Source organism: Caloenas nicobarica, chromosome 5 (assembly GCF_036013445.1).
Source record: "Caloenas nicobarica isolate bCalNic1 chromosome 5, bCalNic1.hap1, whole genome shotgun sequence".
Classification (NCBI taxonomy): Eukaryota; Metazoa; Chordata; class Aves; order Columbiformes; family Columbidae; genus Caloenas; species Caloenas nicobarica.
Genome location: NC_088249.1, coordinates 58994630 through 59016248, shown reverse-complemented (window position 1 = coordinate 59016248; position 21619 = coordinate 58994630).

The window sequence follows — 21619 nt, the reverse complement described above, 5'->3', positions numbered from 1 at the left end:
ATGCAGTAATTCTGTATTATCTAAAAATGTTTTTCTTGATGATATTCTCACATTCATGGAGATTTAAATGCTCTTATTTTAATGTTCTGTAGATAAGTTGTCATGGTTGAAGTTCTGCATCTAAAAAAGATGGAAAAAAGATTGACTTTGTGGTATAAACTAGATTATTAGCCAAATATTAACGTGAGCATTTTTACACTTTGACACTGAAGTTATCTTGGGCTGTACCACTGGCAGTCCTCTCAGATGATGGAGCCAATTCACTTTCCCAGAGTGTCCGCAGACCTAAAAATAGAATATCTTATCTACTGCCAGCTTCTGATTAGAAAATATTGGTTTACAACTCTAAAGGACAAAAAAAGTCTAAAATTCAGATTGGAAACACATGCTCAGCTGGCGAGAATACTAGGATAAATTCGACAGCTGTGGATTTGCCATGTATTTAGGATTATGGCCATGAGCTTGTAGTATTCCTGGGGTGTCTTGGTGGTGGGTTGGTTGGTTGGAGGGGTTTTTTTTGGGGGGGGGGCAGGGGTGTTTGTGAGAGTTTTTGTTGTTTTTATTTTCCTCATAGATAAGATGATTTTAATAAAAGCTTTTGTTTGTGGCTGAGTGTTGTTTTTCTCTTTACGAAATAATGATAAACACGACACATTAACAGGAAAACTGGTTGCAATGCTCATGCTGAAGAAGGCCTAGGCCAGGAGTCAAACATTCCACATCAGTCTGCAAGATTAAAATGTTTGTAGTTTAGTGTTTTACACAGTTTTTATTGGAGACTATCCAGATATTTGCATGCAAAGAATTATTGCTCAATGACAAATTGCGTTGATACAATCTAGTATGTCGGGAAATTTCCACTCTAGCATGACTGCGTGCCAGGTATGATGCCTTTTGGGAATGATATAATAAATGATGTATTCTGGCTTCAAAAGATAAGACAGCAACAGCAATTTTCTATAATTTTGGGAACATCACAGTTTCTGTATCCCTAATTGGAGACGATTAGCATTTTTGCTGGTTTGTGCTAAGATTGTAGTACAAAATGCCTCCTCCTAGGAAAAGGAGTCTCTGCATACATGCAGATTTGGGTTATCTGTACTACAAAGTGTGATGCAGCAAACATGGTGCTAAGCAGCACTTTCTCCCTAAGCAGTTTGGATACCGTTGTGAAATTTGCTTTGTGGATGTTCTCTGCTAAATTAGGGTCTGGCTGCATGGCAAGTCCTGTGTAAAAATCAGAGACTGGATTGTTTCTCTACGTTCATCTGTGTAAGCTGGAACCAGTTTCTTTTCAGAGCAGGAACTGGTTTTTTTTTTCTTTAATGTTCAGGAACTGCTGTGTGCACAGAGTTGCTGCTCAGCTGCAAACTGAGTAACTTCTGATTTACACAGTTATTTCCAAAAGTATCCTGGCATGTTGTTGTAATGATATTCAGACCTGCACTAAATCGGAATATTTTATTTGATAATTAACTAGAGCCAGTGTTAATTGACAGGAGAAAACGATACCTATTATACAGGAGCTAGTGTGCTCTGGTAGCTGACAGATCCCATTTAAAATCTGCTCTCCTCCCATTTATCTTGTATATTTTCTGCTGTATAAATACTATTTTAGATTTCGTTAGTGGATGCTTGTTTCTTAGTCTCATTCATCTCCCAGAGCTCTATGCAGCTCTGCTTCGGATAATGACAAAGCTGAAACCTTTTGGTGACATTAACCCACTCCTACACTAAGTACAGCATGTCTGGTAGTACAGAGAGGTTATTTCGTAAAGCTTCACCTAAACATTTGGGTGAACTGCAATACTGTAAGGAAGAACCTTATGCTGAAGTGGATATGGAGAAATATTCTGCTTTGGAAAGCTTGAGTTTACCAGATTGACGTGTGTTTGAAAGAAACACTTCAAGGAATTTGGATCTGATTCCCAGGCTGGTGCAGCCATGTAAATGCATCTTAAGCTGGTGCTGGATCAGGGCTCTTCACTAAGTCCTTCCTGGTTTTGAGGGTTTTGGGGCAAGGCTGATGCTCCATGACACACTGTGGTCAGGGAGAACTGGAAGACACTGCTGTGGTCTGGATTTTACAACCAGGCACTGAAAAGCAGACATGCAAGATCAATCAGGGAGTTTTTGCATGAAGTACTTAATAGCTCTTCAATGAGCCAGCCTTAGAGATAGTAGCAATAGGTTTCCTACAGTGGTGTTTGTTTTTCTTCTAACTGCCTTTGCAGCTGGACCTTGTGTAGAAGAAACTAAGCCTGAGAGATGTGTGAAAATGAAGTGTATTTGTTGCATATTTGCTAAAACAAAGTATATTTGTTATATGTAACAGTTGTATTCTTCTGCCTTTATGATAATATAAACATTTTGGTGACCAAAAGAATTAGTTTTTAAGCTGAGAGGAGGGGTCTTACACTTTATTTTAAAAGTTTTGAGGATGAAAACTTAGTTTTCTTAAAAACTGGGTATGTGATATCTGGACTTTCAATCTTAACTTCAGTGAGGACCTTTCAGATAATTTAATTCACTTGTACTCTTTGTAAATGTTTATTTGGCAGTAAAACAATTGTAAGAACAAGGATTAGTTGTGTGTTTTGTGAAGAGATTACACTTACTGATTATTGCATTTCATGTTTATGTTGGAATACAGCTGACATTATGAAATAAGTCAAAAAGGCTTAACTTTTAAAATGACAGCTGAAGTCTTAACACTGAAAGCTCTGATTAGAGGAAATGTTTTCCCTTGAGGAAGAGTGATATGGGAAAAAAAGAAAGTGCTACTGGGATTCAGGTCTCTGTCAACATTTTAATTACAGATCTCACAGTTTTCAGTCACTGTACTTAAGTCTTGCTTTATCCATAGCTTTTATTTACTTCTGTTGCATTATTTTGTAGCTGTTACCTACTGGCCACTGGCAATGTCACGCTAATATAGTAAATAATGTTAGTACTACTTAAAAAGATAAGGGTTTGTGAGGTTTATTTTGTTTTTGGTTTTGTGGTGGTGTTTTTTTTTTTTTAGGCACAGTGAAGGGTATGAAGGCGAATTCTTGGTGGGCATATGATTTTAAATGGTTTTTCAAGTCCTGTGTAAACTCTTCCTTCACCTATTCTGTTCCTGTGTGATGAGTTTAATTTTGTGTACCAGTTTGCTGACAGCTCTGTATGTGGTTGGTCCCATGTTTGCATTTGTTGACATTGAATATTGGCTCACATGCCTTGGGAGGAAAAGATAAGTGTCTTTGGTTTAAAGGGCTGGCTCTGCTTGTATGGAGCTGGTAATAACACTTTTTAACCTGTTCAACATCTTTCTTAAAATAACCCATCGGCATACAGGTAGCTTCTCTACTTGAAGTGCTTCCACCATTGTAAGAATTCCAGAACAAATAACAGAAAACTAATCTATCCATCTCTTAGTATACTGGTTTTAAGCAGAGGTACTTGTCAATATTGCCTGCTTAATGTCTTCCAGTCCTCAAAGGCTGGAAATAACCACATTTAAACCCAGTAAATGCATTACCATTATAAGTAACAAATACAGTTTTAGTAGCTTACTAACAATTCATCGTAGTTAATTTACATACTGAATTCCACAAATAACTTTATCTATCTGTAAGCAGGATGTAAAGATGCAGAAATCTAATCAAGAGTGATGGAAGCTGGTCAAAATCTGGAAGAAAAGGACAATAATGACATTTTACTTTGACTTCTCTAAACTATTAAACAATCTTGTTATTGTGATGACCTGAGGACCTGCGACTTTCATTTTCACAAAGTAGCCAGAACTGCTTGTAGCACAATGCATTTTCTAATTCATAATTTCCTTTGAACTGTTTCCTTTTTTTACTTTCATTGCTTTTTTCCTTTGTTTCTTCATTAATATCTTTTCTCCAACTCTTTGTCTGATTCTTTCTCCCCCAACTCTTATTTTCACATCACTCCTCTGTTTCCAATGTCACACACTAGAAGTGTTGTTAGAGTAATGTAGAATTCCCAGAAGATAAGGGGCAATTTCTTTTGGAGAGTTTATTTCTATTTCCTGCAAAATGATTACATTAAAATCTGATTTAAGGACACAGTATGCCATCAAGTCACAAGGACCTGGAGATCATTTCAGAAGATAAGCAACATCTCTAATCTAGTTCTCTTGTGTGATATTGTGGTGTATTTCTGATGTGAAAGGGCATCCTCTGCCTAAGTGAAACAGTTGTGTAGAGAAGTAGATGGCTTTGCCACAGCAAAGTGATTGTGGTCCTGCTGCTTCACCTGTGCAGGGCCTTGGAAAAGCGACCTGCTGCTGGGAGGGGTGTCAGCATGTATGTGGAGGCAGAGCCACCCCAAAAACCATGCTTGGTGCCCAACCCTTCCCATCCAGGTACCTCTCCAGTTGGCTGCTCATTGCTCTCAATTCCCTTTCCTCTTCCCACTCCTGCAGAAGATCAGGCTGGCCCTGGTCCTCTGTTCTCACATAGACTTGCCTCTGCTGCAGAGAAGCACTGAGGTGATTCTGTCTGTGTTAGTTGTCCAGTGCTTTTTGTGAGTTACTGACCTTTTTGCTTCCTTAGAGGCAGCGATTACTTCACAGCTGACATTACACGGTGTAAATAACATAGCCGAGAGCTGTAGGAACTGAATGAGTGAACAGGACAACTCAGTGAGCTTTCAGTTTGTGGAGCCAGTGTGTGGAAACAGTTCTTTTGCCTTCTCTTCAGTGCCGAGCAGAAGAGTTCTACCTCTGGGCTGAGCAGCCTTTTACCTTTTTCTCCAGAGCATGCAGTCAGTAGTGATATGATGAAATATGGCATACAACCTCTTTGGTCTATAGATGGCATCATACAGTACTGCCACCAGTAAGGGTATCTCCATGTGATATCATTCCATAGACTTGGTTGTAGGGTATTTCAGTAAGATGAATAATAACTGGTTTGGGCTGACCGTTTCAATATCTATTTTTGTTATTACATGAATGACAGCTGCAGTTTCCTGTCATTACCTGTAGTTTCCCTTGGACTTATGCGAGCTCTCTTAAATTAGCCTGCTTTCTGAAGACTTTTCAGGAAACATCTGTTTATATGTATCTATCTATACTCAAGGAGAAGAACAAGTCAGATCTATGAGGAACTGAAAAACAAAAACCTCTCTAAAATCTTAAAACAACAATGCAACAACTTGTGCAGTACAAAATGCTGCTGCTGCCATTTGTTACTAAATATTATGGAAGGATGCTGAAGGAGGTACATGAAACAAATTTGGTTATTGTTCAACAGTAGATCTCTGTATTTTTCTTGGCAATCTATTCATCCGTCTCTTTCAGATCATCTTTTTTGTCTTTAAACAAATCTTTCCTGCTTCAACGTACTGTTACTTGTTTAGTGGACTCTTCTAGTAGGAGTTAGCATTTCTTGAAAAAGTGTTGCTCTGTTTTTCTTCCTGTTCTGGGGTTTTTCAATGATTCATTTCTCTTTAGAAGTATTATTGGGTTTGATCTCATACTTAATTTGCCCTGCATTTCTCATGAGCTCGCAGTGTGCCGAGAGCTTGCTAGTTTCAGAAACGTGCCAGTGTTTGTTTTTGTTCTTGAATTGGTTGCCTTTTACAAGCCAAATGCTAACAGGAGTGCTTATAAGAGTCTCACTGTTCCCTTTTTTGCAAATAATATTGATTTTTATGGTGGTGTTTATGGATATGGCGATACCAGGCCTATTTCTGTACGGAGCAGAGGTTACACAAGTGACATAGGACGAGGCCTTCAAGGAGTCGTAAGGCCCTTTGAGGAAGGTTTCCAGCTCCTTTCAGGCCTTGACAAAGTTACTTGCCTGTGAAAGCTTTACCAGTAGAAACTTGTTGGAAGGAAAACAGATCCAGGTGGCTGTTGTGTAAATGTGGGGAGACCTTGTCTGAAAGGTTGTTAAAAGGAGAGAAAATTAGAAGTGGGAAAGTAGGTGTTTTAGCTTGTCCTCAGTTCTAGGGCTGTTTATACATATATGAGTTGTCTGTGAGAAATTGAATACTGAGATAATTTCACACTTCTGACTAAATTAATTTAATTAAAGTTATTTTTTACTCTTTCTCCTTGTTCCCACAAACACTCTGTATCTTTGTGGCTGTTCAAGCGTGTTACAGTAGAAAAGAAAGCATGTTTTACTCCTCTGACTATTGGGAAAAAAATGGCTAGAACTAATAAAAATGCCAGGTTTCAGATGGACTCCAAACCATTGGGGTCACATAAGTGAACACAGGGCAAATGGCTTCAGTTTGTAACTGTCTGGCTATAGTCCTTGTTTATCAGTTCATTTTCTTCATAGATGCCTTGAAGGAACTTATTACTGCATCTTTTTAGGATTTGTTGGAGAGACAATATGTACTTCCTTATAGGTGGTGGTGGTTTGTTTTGTTTTGAAGAGCTACCAAATATCATCCCCCAGTAAGATTATTTTCCACCTGGGTGATCTTAGTTTCATTTTGAACAAAATATAGGTTGCTACGTTGACCTGTTCAAAAAGTCTGTGTGCAAATATCATATCCACACACAAATACCCACATCAGTCTTAAAGCAGAATATCAGGCCTTGTTTTCCAGAATCTCAGAATTAGAAGATGACACTCCTTCAACTCCAGTCACAAAGCTGAAATTATTTCAGAATTTGCATTACATCTGTATTGTTGAAATTTTTTTTCTCCCTGCAATATGGATAATATGGATATAAAGTCTTCATTCCTAATGAGAGGAAAAAAAAGGTGAATTTTGTATTAGTTTGATTTTGAGGGAACAAAAATTAATAAGTGGATTTAAAAAAGCAATGACATTGAATATATTTAGAAGTTTATTATCAAAGGTATTAACAAGATGATTTACCTGTGAACTCATAGTGAGAGAATACCTGGAAGTTTACCTTGTTCTTTTTTCAGAAGTATACATGCTGAAAACAGAGTTCAGTCAATGTCTTTTAGCAGCAAAGTAGCTTCACCTTTTCTACAAGTCTTTCCTCTTCATGGGTTATGGAGTAGGCTTTTTGTGGAGTTACCTTCAGATGGCTGTGGACTGCAAATGCCAGGTTACCATTTTTGGATTTGAGTTAAAACAGTAGCTTCCTTTCGCAGATCTAGTCTCACTTTTTGTTCCTGCTTATCTTGCATGTTTTGTATAGAGCAGGTGCCTGGCAAAGGAACAACTTAAAGTGTGCTCAGTATCTATTGAATTAAAAAAAAAAAAATCACACTTATCTTTTAGAGTATAATTAAAGCATGTTACCCTGCTTAAATTTCAGCTGCTTTGGGTTGAGCTTTGTGATGCATAGCTGCAATTGTGATGAACTGTAGATACAATGTTCCCTGAGAATTCTAGTTTCAGGTCAATAACCTGGTCTCTGTACAGTATATAAGAATTTCAATGCATGCTGTTTCATTAGTTCTTGGTAAGCTGAAATCAATATGGGCCCTTGCACTTTCAAGCAATGCACCGTATAAGAAACCAGGCAAGGCAATCTCTTGGGAGGTTTATTTTTTGTTGTCGCTTGAACTGTATGTAACAAGAACCACAGAAAAAACCCCAGCTCTTCAAAGACTATATTCAATAAAGTGCTTGGTGTGAATCAGCATTACCTCGAAGGCCAGAGCGAAAAAATCTTTCAAGTACAGGGGGAAAGAGGGAGGTACACAGAAGCATGGTTGTACCCAGTCATTTGAGACAAATGTCAACAGTTTTATGTTACAAAAGTCAGGAATTTATGCCATAATGCTTAATTAGAGAAAAATAAGTGTTTTCTTTCAGAATAAGGATGTACACAAGGTATAGAAGGATTAAATCACTGGCTACATTTACTATTAAAAAATAAATAGAACAAGTACATCAAGATAAAACAGTAAGATAGTGCAAGTAGTGCTTCATGTCCAATAGATGAAAGTATTTCTATCTGTTGACATTTAAAAATGAAATATGTATTTATAGAACCAAAGTGAATTTAAACAAAAACACCTGCTGTTTATTGAATACTTCTGATACCTTGAGTTTTGAGGAGGTGAAAAGCAGTTAACAGCCAGTAGAAAAGAGTGCTCTTTTATCTGATAATTGTGTTTCAGCCTTGTACTAGCAGACTTGGACACTGTCACCTGAGCAGAAAGAGAAAAAACACTTTTCATAGCTCTGGATGGTTATTCTACAGACAAATGTACAGCTTACATGTCTGAAGCAACTGTATTTTTGGCAACAAAGCTGTTTTTGTCAAGTGAATGAGTTATATTCAAACAAATGTAATGCTTTTAAACATAGGTGGTGTGAAGCAGTGCTCTAGAAGTGCACTTGATCCTGAGTGAGCGGTGACTTCCCACCATCTGTAAGGGACGGAGTCACGGGAGGGCTGTCCCTGCACACCCAGACTTGTGCACTGCGCCCTGTAGGTTTGGGGTGTCTTCACAACAGTAATTTCAATAAATGTGCATATGTTCTGAACATGGATTCGGTGTTCTCAAAGGGGATATGAAAAAGTCCACTCCCGATTTCTTTGCACTGGAGTAGGTATCAAAAGGAATTTAAATGAAAGAGAAGGGAATGCAAACACAAATCTGCAGATGCAACTCTTCAGATTGCATCTGTGATTCCTTATTTGAAGTAGCTGTTCAATTACTGCAGCTTTCTTCTATCTTCTGAGAAAATGCTTTTCCAGACTTAATGCATCAGGTCAAATCTGGAACAGGCATTACATTTCCTTTCAGTCAATAAAATCACTTTATTTCAAAACTTATTCTGGAAGCTTAAGGAATAAAAAGCATCATTTGAATTTGCTGATTTTTCTTTTGTGAATTAGAAGGCAATTGGTGGAAGCTGGTATTGTCCTGGCTGGAAAAGCCCCATGATTTTTCTCATGCTAGGGCTTTGACTTGTTCTTAGAAATGTTTTTCTATTTCTTATATATGGAAATATTTTCATCTACTTTTTCTTTTTTCCTTTTTTTTTTTAAGGTGAGCTTGATTCACCATCTCTTTCCGTGGAGGTCAAAGAGGCTAAGTAGTTTCTTAGAAAAAAAACTTCAGTTCTTCTCAAATAATAAATTATATCTGTATAGATGTTCGTATTGTGTTTTCTGGTGTTTGTCAGTGTAAGGGAAAATCTGGGATACATATATTAATAATTGAGAAAGTTGTACCCCATCTTTGATTTTTTGGAAAGTGGAGAATTAATGACTTCATTTTCCTTGTGAAACCTGTCAGTTTTGTAACAAAGTGCTTTCACTAAGTTACTCATGTTACTTCAAGAAGAAGGATCAAGTAAGGGCTTGGAAGGAAATTCAGATGGGACCAGCATGAACAAACAAACTTTTGGCAGTAAGGTAATTGTTATGATAATCAAATGCAATGAATTGCAAATGCAATTGATCATAAAGTATAAACTCTGTCGATCATTTCTATTCAGACTTATGAATAACTTACAAAAAATACAGAAGGACTTTATGATATTTAGGTTATTTCATTGTGGAAGCGAGATGTATGAATTGCTAATGTGTTCTTCAAGAAAACTTTTTTCTGTGGTGATTGCCATCTCAGTGGTTTGAAAGTGATCAAGGTTGTGTTGTTCACATCATGCTCTTCCTCTATGTAATTTTCTGGGGTTAGAATTTCTCACTATTTTCTCTGTTTAACATTCCCAAATATTAAGTGTGTTTTCCCAAACTGATTGCTGTAATGCAGTCTGGAATAGTATATGCTACTTTATATAACTTTTATAAAGAAAATATGTTTTCCAAGTGCCTTGCAGTGAAACTGGTCCTTTCATTGTGCTCAGCAAACACCAGGATGATTTTACCTGAACTCTTGAGTGCAGAAGCTATAAAATCATGAATTCTCATAGCAATCAGGTTACTGTTAACATTCTTCTTCTGTACAGCTATATCTTGAAAAAACTTTTTCTATGAGGTGGTAATGGAAAGGAAAAACAACAACAACAACAAAACCAAAACAACAAAAAACCCAAACAAAATCCCACCACAACAACAACCAAAAAAAAAATACACACAAAAAGAAGTTCAAAATCAGCTGAAGTGTATTTAGAGACAGGTCAGTTTTTAGAAAGAAGATAGATTTTTCTACAGATTGGAAAATTAAAGGCAGCGTGTGTGCATCGTGCATATTTTGGGATTTTTTGTTTAGCTTTTTTCCCCCCTCATTCATCAGTCTCTGGATCTAAGCATTAGTTATGTTTATCCTTTAATCCTACTGTCTGGGTTTGCTTATGTAAGATTTATTATATAGCCAGAGTGGGTAGTTAAATTAAAAACAAAACTGACCCTTAGTCAGTGCAAGAACACCTAAGAACAGATTACTCTACATAGAAAAGTTAAATTTATTCTGAATTCATTATGTAAGGGTTGGGCTCCATGTTTCCCGAGTCAACATGAGACAAATTACTGTCAGTTGTATCTGCCTTTTGCACTTGGGTCTCTAATGTATGAACAGCAAAACAAGGAGGAAGAGCAGCTGTATACTTCTAAGTATTACCTTGAGATAGAAACTCCCTAAATGACCATGTTTCATTGCTCAGTTAATTAAAACACTATTATAATTAAGTCTATTTACTAGTGGCTGTGTACAAATCTCACCCAGTAAGGATTTTGTTGGTCCCTGGTAACCTTTACTTTACAGAATATAGTTAGACACCAGAAACATAGGACCTGGATGAACAAACAGGACAACCATAACATTGCGAGTGCTTCCACCTTTTTTTGGATGTGAAACCAATTTTAATAATTATAAATTATATCAGAGGTTGAATGTGTTTTACCTTAAAACAATTGACCATACAGCTTGCTTTTAGGGCGTTGTAGTTTGAAGATGGGTTCCTAGTGCTTTTTGGCTTTTTTCCTTTATTTGATGAATGCGCTGAAGCAAACTGGAAATAACCAGATTTCCAGTTGTCTGGACTGTGACTGAAGTAACAGTTGTGGAAATAGCAGATGTTTTCACTTGCTGTGTATTTTGTATTCTGTACTTATAGGACAAGTACAGAAAAATTGTGGGGAGCTTGTCTGGATGTGATGTTGGGAGCTACAGATTAAATTCAGCCTGGTTTAAAAGACCTATATAAGATTTATTAATCATTAAAATCCCACTTAAATCATGCTTTAATGGCTTAAGTAGGATTTAAATGGTGTCTAGTATAGGCCCTTTGTAGAGAGGGGAAAAAAATAACCCTAAAGGTTACTAGAAACATAATCTTTTTGCAATTTCATCAAGCCATACGTAACAGGATTTCAGGGCCACTGGTAGATTAACCTTTTGTGTATCCTAACTGTATATTCTTTGAGTAAATATTCTTTCCACTTCATCAAGAAACCAAAGGAACTCCAGTGGTTAAGTGACCTAGCCTGGAGTCTTAAACAATGGATGTTGCCAGCTCCGTATATTCTCTGACTATGACTCTCTATGGCTCCCCGTGCATTTATTTGATTTTAAAATAAGTTCCTAATTTTAAAAGAATTTTATTGTTGCTGCGTGTGAAATGCTTGTGCAAGCAAAAGGCAAAGTAAATTCAAAAACACTGTAGGAGAAATGCTGAAATCAAAGTTGTACAAAGTAATGTGTAAAAATAAACTGGGGAATCCCCCTGCCCCAGCTCACTTGCTTTGATGCTTCCATCACTGATTGCATATTCATACTTCTTTAAAAATACAGGTGCAAGTGCCGGTGATCAGTAATCAGACATTTATCAGTGATGCAAAGAGGTTGAAAGTCCTAGTCATGGCTCTGTAAGTCCGAGAGCAAAAATTTAGCGGAGTTCTACAGTTGTTCTGGGTTGTGGTGTTAGTCGTATAGAGATGTAAGCTTATCCTGAAAACCTGTTTTTATTAGTGTCCTGTTAGTTTGCTCTGAGTGCAGCAGGTTTCTGGGGTGCTGTGGCTGTGAGGTCCTGTGGTTAGAGCAGAACACAGGTACGACAGGAGCTCTGACCACACCAGCTCAGCCATTCGCTCTGTGCGATCCTGGGCAAACCTCAAAACCTCTGCTGTTTGTTTTCTCCGTTCGTACCGGAGAAAATGCAGGTTTCAGAATGGGCCGAGAACCTTAACTAGCAGACATTTGATGTGCTTGGGATTCTGGGAAAAGAGATGCTATGGAAGTTTAAAAGAGACACATATTAGCAAAACTTTGTAGTCCAGGTGAATAAATATTAATATCCCAGCACATCCGTGGTGACAGCTACTGCATTCTGTTGCTGTGTCAAGAATAAGTGGGTTTGTCTTTCAAAGACCAGAGCAGTGTTTAATTTACAGATAAAAAAAATTGAAATACTGAGTCAGACATCTGTACGCTGTATTATTATTCTAAACTATATATAGGATAATATTGAGTATTTTTGTTAGCTCACAGTTGGTTTATTACAAAGTAAATCTAATTAATTGCTGTCACGAGCTTTTTTAAGGTGTGGTATGAGTGCAGGTTATACTCAATTTCTCCCCTTAGGCAAAATATTAGTTACTTAATTATGTGCAATTTTTTATCTTTTAACTCATCATCTTAGGAGCACTAACAAACACATCAAAACATATTTGTCAAAAGTGTGGACTGACAGAAGAACAACAGATCGGTGGGTGGGGACATGCTGGAAATGTTCTTTTGAGGCTTTGTATCCAGAGAGATTTGAATTGCAAGGCTGACTTTATGCACCTGAATCCATTGCTGAAGTGATGAATTGAGGCATAATTTAAGGGAAGGTAGTTTCAATGCAATGCAACAAGCCTGTTAGGAAAACTAGGATTTTTGGGTTTTCAAAATTTGAAAAAAAACCAAAACAAAATTGTCAAAGTAGGTGGGCTATTTTTCTTCTCCATTAGGTATTCCACTAAAGTGGAAAAAAAAAATACCTTTAACCAAATGCTTATTTAGGCATTACTTCAGTCAAAGCATGAAATAAGAGGAAGGCGAAGTCATTACATCAGCAGAGTGGATTAAACTTCTTTGGTCTGTGCTAAATACAAATGTTTTGTGCAAGGGGAAAGGGTTGCTGATGCAGATTATTAAAATGAGATTGTAAAACACATATTCTCCATGATTGCCTCTGTTTGCTTAGTTAATGAGAAAAGTATGTCACTGATTGTCTTATAAAATTGGGATCCCAATCATTAAAGTTTTAAATTTACATGACGTCTAGCTTCTTTATGGGCTGTCATTTGTAATATCTGCATTTGTACCATGTGTAGCAATTGAAAGCAATTTGGATTTAGAGGGATTGCACTGTTAACCTCTGTGACAACAGGAAGCTACAGTTTCAACTAATGCTCGAGCTGCTGTAGGAAGCATGGTATGTTGTTCTGAGTACACACAGGATAAAGTGTTCTGTGTTTTGCCTTGAGGAGCTTAAAACTGAAAGATGGGCTGACAGACCAGGGGCAAAATAACAAGCTGTTTTGGGCAGTCAGTTAATACACAATGCAGATGTGTTTGCAAGAACAAGATTGGTTTATGTTCTGTTTTTTAAATTTTTTTTCAAGGGCAGTCACTCTGACACTCAGGAGTTCCAGGGCAGGACAAGAACAGGAGGATGAGAGCAGAAATACCAGGAAAAGCAAATGTTGAGAGAGGTGAGTGTTCCATGCACTCTAGTTGCCTGAAATAGATGGCAAGTCTTTTGCATTGCCTGGTCTAAATTAGGTAGACCACTGTCAGTTTGCCAAAAGATGTGACAGCAACCATAGGGTAAGGAGGAGATCTGGGATTATCCAGACAGACTTGTCCAAAACTAATCATTTGGTACCAACTTGTAGCAGGTGGCATGGATAAGAGATCCAGCCAATACCATTTTAAGGTTTTTCATGCCATCTTGCATGCTTATCAAGCAACATTTTATTTGTTACATGGACTTGCTGAGGTGATTCTGACATCTGTGTACTAGTTAGCTGGTAAAGCATATTCAAGTAATTTATGCCAGTGATCCACTATCAAATGAGAAGGTTGTTTTAATGGCATTTATGCAGGCCTTGAACTTTTAGGTTGAGTAAAATTCCATGCTTTCCTTCCCGATAGGGATGGTAGAATAGAAATGGTGCATATTGCATTGGCAGGTGATGTGAGGCTACAACCACTTCAAAAGATGGGAATGGCTTTGAAAACTGTGTAGTAGCATAATATTGAGAAAATATAAGAAAATGTGTCAAATTATACACTTAGGAATAGTTAAATGGTCATTCTGTAGGAAAAGCACTAAAAAAATGCTGACGTTCCTAGTGGATTGTGATACAAATAATGGCCAATATGATTATTTTTTTGTGAAAATGACAAATGGGGATGTTTAAGCAGATGTATCAATTGCAGCAGATGTAAAGTAATCCTCCATTCAATGCTGTTACAGTTTCATCTGAACTACTGTTTTACGTCATTAGCTCTAATTTGAGGAGTGGATTAACTACATGCGTTGGACTGCATATGAGTTTACTGACTCTGCATTTTACAAGCTGAATGTATTTAATATGTGTCTCGGTTCATTATGGTACACCAAGTTCATTTAGAGGTTCTGTTACATCTCAGAACTTGCTAAGGGGCTCCTATGGCTTCAGTCCATTGGCAGTCACAGCTTTGCTAGGGTGTGATGTTTGTTTGGGAGAAGCTGGAAGTGAACTAAAATCTGGTCTAAAGTTGGGATTTTCTTAATACAGTAAGATATATTCCATATAACTATTTACTACATTTTGAGGAGGGGATAGTTTTGTGTCTAATTCCAGTGGAAAGGGAAAGGAAGTTCTCATACCTTTTTTTGCAATCTCAAGTGTATACTTCCAGGTATATGGACAAAGACAGACAAATGAATAGTAGCTTTAAATTGTAATTTCGTGCCTCCTGGATCATCTTGATCATCCTGGAAAAGTGATGTAATTTCAAAGAGCTACTAAAACAGTGGGAAGCTTTTGAGATATTTTCACGTGATATCTCTAAGATCAACCAAAAAACTCAAGGAAAGGTTTTTGTAGAGAAAGAATACAAGGAAGGCCAAAATGTGGAAAAACTGGTTGGATGATAGCTGGATTGTCTCTCTAGAGCTGTGTTGTGCCAGTGAAAGGCAACTGCTAAGAAATTGTGTTTAACAAGAGGTGAAAAGTTCTTCTCTAGTTGTGTGTCAGGTTTTTAGGTGGAGTTACATGAACAAGTTTGTCATTGAGTCCCTACTGTATTGTCCCAACTATCTCTATAATCCAGTCTATGAATTATAGATTATTTTATAGCCATTGTTTCAAAGAACTGCTTATCCCCTAAGAAATACCCACAAGCATGTATGTATTGAGTTCTAACAATGTGCATTGATATGACCTGCAGAAAGCTGACCTTTGGACTGCTGTCATTCAGGTTACATTAGGTAATATTTTGTTGCATTATGTCAATTGTTAGGATGACACAATTTCCTAGGGCTTAAATGATTAATTAGAAACTTGGGTTGAGATACAAAATTAAATAATTGTACTGGAAGGTCAGCTTTAATTTTGCTAAATGATACTGTAATGGACTGCTATGTAAGGCCAGACATTCCTATCTCTAGCAAAAGTGGAAATGCAACTGGTTTGCAAACTTCAGCAAATCACGCTTAAGTTATATTTGCAAAATATTTCTAAACCACTACACTCTTTCCCTTTTCATTTTCATTACGAGATTTGAAGATTCTGAGTGGGAGTTTTGTTCCTCTTATGTATTAGATGTAAGTAAAGGAATACTTAAAATGTGAAATTTCATTTTCATTGTTATCACCATTGAAACATTGGTAGAACTGAGTAAATGAACATACAGTGAATATAGCTGCTTTTTGACCCAGGCTGTTGTTAGCTGTATTTACTGGATGTCAACAAAATAAATTGAATTCACAGGCTAAATATTCCTTCCCAGTTCAGAATTCAAGGACTTTCTTATAGTTGTCTAAAAATGAGTAGATAAAAGCACTTTCGAACTGATATTATTTTTTTTCCCTCCCCTTTCATTTAGTCCTGGGCCTTTTATGAAGTTGGCAGTGTGTTGGACCTGTGGTGTGGTGGTGCTTGCTCCTTATAGCCTGTGATGGCTCCTGGCATCTCTGGCATATGTAAATGGTGATGGCAGGAGGTACTATCAGAGCTGTCCCTCCCTTCTGGTGTCCATCTGCAGTTTGTTGTCTTATAATGGAAAGGGACACTTGTGTGAGGCCAGAAATCTAGGCCTGAGGGTATTTCTGCTTGTGATAGGATTTAGTGTGCTCTCCCCCTGGCTCACAGGACCCTGCAGAGCTGCAGGGGCAGAGTGGGGCCCTGGGATCCTGCGGTTGTACTTGGTAAAGTGCAGCAGTAGCTTTGAATTCCAGCATGGAAAGCCAAAGAAAAGCCAAACTGGGGGGAAATCGATGAAGACTCTCTCATGGTTTATTGAAGCCTATCAAAGGGTGCAAAACATGGGAGCATCATGTCCTGTGTGGTTCATTTCTAATGGAAAATGAAAAAAAAAAAAAGACAGAAGCTATATTTGACTCTCTTTTTCATATGGCTATCCTTCTAGATCAAGGAACACAACTTTCAAAGCAAGTATTTTACTCTTCTCTTTTTTCCATTTTTTTTCCACATACAATATGTGATGGTTCTGCTCACGAGTTTTAGAGGTGACCTATCCAAGCAAAACTTTGGACAAGTGAATAAGCACATTTTAATTGATATGTACATGGAGAACAGCAGTGGGGAGCTGGATAAAAGAAGCAGGTGTTTAGAATAAGCAAGTCTGAAGCCACAAAAATGACAGCTACACTGGTGAAGTAATAGTTTACCTCCCTGAGGATATTACCTTATACTGAGGGCAGATTGTGTGCTGCTAATGAAAGCTGTAAGGGGAATGTCCTGTACCAGAAGTGGGGCTTGGCAGAGTGCTGAAGCACCATCGCTGACATTGGGACCTCTGTTATACCATCTGCTCTGTGTCTCTGGCCTTTCTCTTACCCTGCTTAGAGCCCTGACATTGACAGTAGAATTTAGATGTTGTATGTCATGTATCTGGTTTTGATGCTTGGGCATTAGAACCACCTGTTTCTCCCCTACAAAAGGGACACTGGTGGTGGGGAGGAATCTTCCAGAATAGTTTTCTGTTATGCAAACAAAGCTGCCTTTCCCTGCATGGTATTTAAGCTTGAAAAGCACCACCATTCAGTCGTTTTTTTTCTTTACCCAGCAATGAAGACCCCTAGCCAACTTTTTTTTTTTAACAATTATTAGTACTTTTCAGTGCTAAAAGCTAACTTGAGATTCCAGGCAGGTGTATTCAAATGCGATATTAAACCATGCTGGAATATCTGTTGCAAAGTGCACCACTGCACAGTTTAAATAACCACTGAGGTAACATACCAGAAAGTCTGCACTACAGAAATACTGCTGATTTTTCAGCAAGTATAGTTAATTTGGCTGACCAGTTTTTACCAAACTACCCCAGAGAAATCATTAACAATTAAAATAACAACACTTCATGCTAGCAAAGACATTTTCAAATATCAAGAAGTTACTTAACTATCAATTATGCTTCATTAAGTGATTCTTGATGAATTAAGCAGCTGAATTAAGCTTCATTAAGGGATTCTTGCAGTGTCCTTCAGAAATGTTATAATTATTTCTCTTTTAAATATGGGGAAACTGAGGTAGACAATTCAGGTAGTTTGCTAATGGCTGTGTACAGCATTTAGTCTATAACCAAAACTGAAGATTAGGTTCCCAGGGCTTCTCTTCTGGTGTTAAAACCACTAGCCCTGATTTGCTACCTTTTTTTTTTTAATTAAAAAAAAACCCCACACAAGCAAAAAACCCACAAAAAACCCCAAAACAAAACAAAAAAACCCACCAAAACCAAAATAAACAACAACAACAAACACACCAAAAAAAACCCCACCACAACAAACAGATAAATGCTAAACACACAAACTTGCCCCAAAAAGCCAAAACCCTTCCATCCTGTTTTACAAAGTCTTCAATTTGACTGTACTGGCTACCCAAACAATGTCTGAAAATAATTCCATTTAAATAAATATGTTTAGGAATGGGCTTTGATACCTGATAGAAATTCAAACAAACTTCTGTTTTTCAGACCAAGTTTTATTAATCATGATTTTACCATTTGTAGGCTCTATGGCCTAAGTATGTTTTACAACTGCAACATCTTCCTCTTCTGTCGGAGCATTCTGTAAAGTATGCATTTTGACCTTTCACTATTCATTACAGTAATGCATCCAATTTATCTGAAGATTTTCAAAATCCCAGTGACTACATAGAAGTACCCACCACAGAACTCACCTCCACTTTAGCCAAATGACCTGCAGAACTGGTGGTGTAAAATAGCTGAGAAATAGCATCCTAAATTTGATTTCCCCTACTACCCCTCCCAGATTTTTCCACTCGCTGTAAAAAGTGGCAGGACCGAACTTGTGCAAACAGGCTGATGTGGTCCTGAGCGTGGCTGAGAAGTGCAGGTGAGAGCATGGATAAAGTGCTGCTCCAGCTCTTGTGTGACTGCACCAGACCCTCTGGTGTGTGCTTCCCTGGGCAAACTGGGGCAGAGGAGCAAAGTTCTGCCTCTCATGGCTCAGCCAACCGATTTAGTATTGCCTCCTGTCTGTGACTTTGTCTTCAAGCATGAAGAAATATTCTTCTTGCTGAGGCTTTATTTAAAAGCATAATTTTACCCATAAATGAAGGCTGATTCTGTCCTTATCTGATGACTAATGCTGTTGTCTGGAGCAGGGGAAGGAAGCAGCCTTTCAAAGCCAAGTTATTCATCTCAAGTTTTAATAAGGATGTACAGGACTCTGATACTTACTGTCATCCAGTTGTCATGTCTTGTAGGACACAATTGCAAGCAAGCGGTGCTGGCTCATGTTGGGGCTTTTCTTCCCTGTGTGGGTGGGTTTCATTGCTGCTGTTTTGTTGGACAACATGACACACTGCAGTGAGGGCAGAGACCTTAGTACATATAACAAGTTATTATACATACAATTACTCTCTTAGGTATAAGACAAATATTGAATACTGTTCAGAAAATAATCTCCAAGATTATTTTGTGGTGCAGTGAAAGTGGATGAATATGAGAGTTGGAGCTTACTTTACTTTTTGACTAAGATTGTGGTTGTTCTTGTTCAGATAATGTATAACTGTGCTAGTCATGACTTTTAGTTTTGAAGAGCAGAAAAACACTACTGATTATTTACTTAGAGGAAACTTTTTAAACACTTTGCATATCTGATAATGTAATGTATTGCACTAATTTATCCATTCTACAATACATGAGTTAGATGCTGTGACTTTCTATAGGCTGCGTCCCTTTCCTTGTTCTTATTTCATAGAGTAGTAGCTGCCCCTCCGGTGTAACACAAGTTAGTTGCAGTTTTCTTTACAGAGAGCCCACCTGTGAGTATTCTTGCACATGTATATTCCATTGCTTACTGTAATGGGTTGTGCGCCAAACGCCTCTAAACAGGTGATGGATGGAGTAGCCCTCGTGGGGTTCAGGAGTAGCTACTCCAGGTCCTCCCTCCATGTGTGTGAAGGGGCAGAGCTGCTCCTCCCTTCCCTCTCTTCTCGTGACCAGTGCTGTCAGATGAATCTTCCCCTGTTGCCTGAAGCTGAAGTTGTTCTTTCTCCAATTGTTTACATGTAAACAACTTATAACCTTTGTTAATTAAGGGAGCTGGTGTAAGGGGGGGGAAACAAAACTGGTTTTCTTCTAAATGGGAAAGAATTTTATTTTTCTTGGATCCCTGCGGTGTTTTATTTGATACTCTCCAGTGTTGGCATCTCCAGAATTAGAACAATGCCCTCTTGCCAGGCTGTTTTTCTTTTAACACTAAAAAAGGTAACACACATCTGGAAAAGTGTATCACTCTGAAAAAAGCTATCTGAAAGAAAATGAAATATTTGCAGGCTTCGTAGGCAGATTGCTGGATTGGTGGAAGATCTTGATTGCCAAGGCCTCCGCTACAAAACGTATATCCTGTATTTGAAAAGTGGGATTTTTATGAGAAGAATCTCATGTGTGCTTGCTCTGAGATGTGACTCTCCTTTCTAATGGGGTGCTTCAGCTCTTGGGTACTGTAGCCCTGAAGCAAGCTTTAAGTATGAAAGTTTGTAGTTCATAAGACAGAGGTGAAGGGGTGCAAAATTCAAGAAATCAGCCTACAAGCTCTCAGATGCTGGATGCGCAGCTAAGCTTTGCACAGCCCCCTCAGCTGTCAGCAGCAGTGAGTCCTTCGGCTCATGGTGGGGTGATTGGTGTCACAGCAGGACCAGACTGTGGCCAACCCAATGTCTGTCTGTCCCCAGGCCATGTTCCCTGCACCAACACTACAGCTATACCTCCTCCTGTGTTTGGGTGCCAGCAGGCATGTGTGTTCTGTTAAGTTGCACATATGGAGATTTTTTTTTTGTCTTTTATTTTGTTCTGTGCTCAATCAATCAGTATGGCTGTAAGATGAGGGACTTGGATCTGAAGTCTAAGCATCTGTGTGGGGCTTGATAATCTTGGGTCCTGATGTATACCTGCTATGGTCCTACTTGAGGTGCTTCTCACTCCATCACATCTTTGTTAGCACTTGTACTTCAACATGTCCTTCACTGAAAACTTCAGAAAAACATAAGAGAGTGCTTTGCCCCCAAGAGACAAAATGGGTTTGGTTTGCTGACCTGTCCTTGTTAGCAGAAACCGGACATCTGAATGTTAAAATGAAGTTTCAATTGGTTTCCCTGGCATACTTTCCCTGGGTCAACACTGTATCAAATCAATGATGTGAGCTATATTGCTGTGAACAAATAAGCTACTGGAGGGCTCTGGAGAAAACTTGGCAAAGGTCCTAGTTGCTTTACATTCTCTTTCTATATTAGAAAGAATTAAGCAGCTGGTGTTTTCCATCTGACTAAAACTAGGCTTTTACACATACATTTACAATGTATTTTTGGCTTCATGAGAATGGAATGAATTATTGTTGGCATGACTCTGGATTCTTCTGTTAAAGCCAGGCTTGCAGGACTGAACTGAATCAAAAGTGCTTTTATTTTAAATAGCTGCTGGAATGTCCAGATTATGAAGTGGCATGTGGTATCATTTAAGAGTCTCAGAAATATCTGGAGATGTTGCAGGAGCTGATTCAGATGCCCTTACATGAGATGAGTTGAGGTAGCTCGGTTGGAGGCCTTGAAGAACTTTGTCCCATAAGTCTGACAGGATTGACTTGGAAGGCTGTGAAGATAATCCTTAGAAGGAACATAAACAAATTATATATTGTCATTGAACACTAAGGATTAATTGCTCCAACAGATCTAGTTACAAATGCAAGTTCCTTCTTCCTCCATTACTTTTGAAGATTGTAGGTCAGAGCAGTTGGAGACAAGACCAAAGCCTGTATTTTTCTCCTGAATGACTGTAGGCATTTTATATGGCTCATGTATTACAGCTGAGGTGTATTTCTTTCTTAATGACTTGAGAGGAAGCTTGGAGGAAGCCACTTTTGTAGAACTGGAACATAGCCCATCATCAGTACATGCCCTATGAACAAAAATTCTTTCCATGCCTTGATTTCGAAGGAGCCAGAAGTAATAAAGGTGGGATAACAACTGATATCTGCTCAGAGTTTACTTTCAGTTGAATGTGTTTTG